We start from the raw sequence: 3,700 nt of genomic DNA on the forward strand, positions 1-3,700 counted from the left end.
TCCATGTTCCCCAAACTTCTTTTAAAATCCATTTCTAGCTCTCTGTAATTTCTACAGGAGTCTCCTGTAGAAAACACAGTTTTCAGAAAAGAAGCACAGTGAGGTGGAAAGAATGTCAAGAATGATGGAGAAGGGTGAGGGAAGGTAGGATAGGTGTTGTTATTGGTTTCAGAGTTTTCTTGGCACCTGCTGTTGTTTCCTGAAGTTCTCCTGCAGACCTGCAATACAACTGGAAATTCATTTTTCTTTTTCTTTTTCTATTTTTTTTTAAAACAACTAGGGGGCCTCAAGGAGGTTTTCACCCTAATTGCCTACCCTGGGCGCTTCCAAATGAGTTTTTCACCCAGGGATCTTATTCTCTTTTTCTTTTCTCTTCTTTCCAACCCATTGACCGCCTCCTGGAGGTTTTCAATCAATGAGCCAATCTAAGGTGCCTCCGAGGAGGTTTTCACCTTAGATTTTTATTTTTTTCTTATTTTTCATTTTTTCATTTTTTCTCTCTTCTTTTTCTACCCTACCATACTTGAGAAACAAAATCATTTTCAAGTATAAGAATACTTCCAATGGAGCCATGTGCACATTGAGATTATAGACAAAATGATGTGGAGGCTTGAAATGCATGCTTTGACAGGTATCCAAATTTCAGAGACCAAATGGTTTGACTTTGAAGGGATCAAGCATAGTTGAGGAAGAAAGTACTGCTGCAGCTTAGTGACCATCTGGACCCATATCTCAATATAGCTGTGGTGTCCTTGGTCCTTTTGCTCATCTGGATCATTCTTCATGTCTTCTTCTATCATGACCTTCACATCTTCCTCTTTTTGCTTATTTTTCTCTTGAATACATGGAGGATTTGATGGTAACCATGAGGGAGCTTTCTTGATCTTTGATTTTGATGTCTTATCTTCATCAAGTGCAGGCCATGGTCTTTTGATTTCCTCTTTTGAATCTTCTTTTTCTGGATGTGATCCTTCAATGCTATCAATATAATCTCCTTTTTGCAATACTTTTCCTGAGCTATGGTGAATATCATTGAGCTCAAGAGGAGTTGTTTGGAAGTGTTGTACCTCAGCTTTGCAATTGGGTTGAGCTACTCCAATGTGCGGGTTTGGAAATGGTGGTTCCCCACTATATACTTGCTGGGCCTTTCTGTTATTCGGGTTCGGGTTCGGTTGAACAGGCATTTGGGGCTGCCATGGTGGAGCAGGGGGCGATGGTTGCAGTTGAGCAAATGGTGGAGGAAAAAGAGCGGGAGGAGTGTTGTACTGGGGCCTCCACCCCTAATGAGGTGCATTCCACTGAGGCTGTGGCTGAGCGTAGGGGTGAAATGGATGAGCAGCTGGTTGGGCATAATATGGAGATGGATACGACCAAGGAGGGGGTGTTGACCAGGAAGGATTAGCAGAGGGACCCCAAGAAGGCATGGAAGTGGCTTGATTGGGGTTGTAATAAGTCTGGGATGTCCCTTGCATTCCCTGCTGGTAAGGTTTGGGTCCATGTGGCCTCCTTTGGTTCATGAAGTACAGTGGTTCAGTGGCGCCTTTGGCCCTTTGATATGTAGCTTTAATTCCAGGCAAGGAAGGGCACTGATTCGTAGGATGGTCTTCTTCACAGACAAAACACACTTCTATGTAGTGCAATGGAAATTTGTTCCTAGGATGCTTTCTAGTGCACCTGGGATAAAAAATGGCCAAAGCCCTCTCAGCTTCCTCTTGCTTCCTTTGGATCCACAAGGTATCCATTTGCATGGCAAGCATCGCCTTATCTCGCTCTTGATCTTCCAGCAGATTTTCACATTCACCTCTAAGGGATGAGTTGGAAGAAAAGGTACTACTCCCAACATTTATGTTTTCAGCGATGGTCTCTAGAGGAATGGGTTCTTGCTCTTCTTCTATTATAGGATCTTCGTATATCTCTGAAGGTTCACCTATAGGTTCTTCTCGATCACTGCCACCAAAGAAGAGAGAAGGGTGACTTAGTGATGTGGTGGGGTTGTTGGGTAGGAATTTTCCTGAATTGTCTTTGTTCCTATGAGGCATGAAAGGAAATCTATTTTTTGGGTAATTTTTTTGTTTCTTTTTATGCTTGTACCTGCAAAAATTGAAATGGATTGAACAACAAATTGCAACTAGCTAAAATCTATCTTGCTGAAATGAAAATGCAGAATTGAAATGAAAGCAGGAAAAAACTAATCTATTTTGCTAAAATGAAATTGTTGAATTGAAATGAAAGCAAGAAATGACTAAGCTATTTTGCTGAAATGAAATTGCAGAATTGAAATGAAAGCAGGAAATATCTAATTTACGCTTGCTAAAGTGAAATTGCGGAATTGAAATGAAAGCAGGAAATGTCTAAGCTACGCTTGCTGAAATGAAATTGCGAAATTGAAATGAAAGCATGAAATATCTAATCTACTTTTGCAGAATTGAAATTGCAGAATTGAAATGAAACAACTACTCTACTCTTACTGAAATAAACTACTTAGCAGAAGGTTGCAGTAGAAAATAGAAGAAAAGCAGTAATCACAAAATACTCTGACGCTTCCCCGGCAATGGCGCCAAAAAGATGGTGAGCTCCAGTATTGCAGAAATGATGTTGCAACTCCTGGGACTCCCTACTTTACTTTTATCAACCCGGTAGTTCGTAACAAACTTGAAAGCGATGGTGTTGTATGCACAAGTACTAGCTCTTACTGCAGGCTGTCACTTGATCAGCTGGTATAAGTTCGCTACGAACTTAACCCAACTTCTATGAGTTCTCAGAAGAAGCTTTTAATTGTGATGGAAGAAAGCTAACTTAAAAGAGTCTATTCTACTTGCATAAAGAAGATAAAAACTGAAAGGAAACACAAACCCTAACAAACCCTAGTTTTACCCACTAACCTTACTTTTGCAAGAAAAAGAGATGAAACTACTGAAATGGATGCCATTGACTACTGAAAGGTAAAATTCATGTATTCAAGCTACTTCTGAAGGAGAAAATGGAAAAATCATCTTTTTGTACTTTTGAGCAATTTTATGCAGAATTATTATGCTTGTGTTTTAACTATTTGTGACTGTGCGGAGGTTTGGTGGCGAAGGGAGATGGAGTTGGCTTTTGCAGGAGGTTGCGAAGGTGTGGAGAGGACCTAAGGAGTCCCTAGTACCCTTTTGGAGATTTCCATTGCAATCAGACTTCGAAAAATCGCTCGCATGAGCTTCTACAGGAAGGTTATAGGGGATCTACAGGAAATTCTACAGGAAGTTCTACAAGAGGAAGCTGAAAGTGATTTTTGGAGGTTTGAAAGTGGAAAAATGGTGGGAAAAGGAAATGAAGGCTGGATGGAGGTGTCAAAGGGTCTAGGACTCTGTCAATGAAGATCAAACATGGAAGAGATGGTTGGATTTGTTCAAACGTCAAGGAAGCAACTTTGTGAAGGAGTGTAGAAATTAGGATAGTTTGGCGAAGTATGGCGAATGAGTGGAGGAAATCTTGAGAGATGGACTGGAGCAGGTCGTGTGATGGAAGAATGATAAGATAGAATGTGTTTCAAGTGAGCTGCACACCTACTTCTTAAAACTGTCCCAAGCAAGAATTAAAAAAAAACAGAGTTTTACTTATTTTAACCTAATTCTGACCTAAAAACAGAAAAGTGTTGAATAGAATTTTATGAACAGGAAGTTATGCAATAAAGCCATGGAAACTGAACAAGAATAGATCT

This window comes from Pinus tabuliformis, chromosome 3_2 (genome assembly GCF_031772625.1).
Source record: "Pinus tabuliformis cultivar Carrire ecotype Pingquan chromosome 3_2, CPIR1, whole genome shotgun sequence".
Classification (NCBI taxonomy): Eukaryota; Viridiplantae; Streptophyta; class Pinopsida; order Pinales; family Pinaceae; genus Pinus; species Pinus tabuliformis.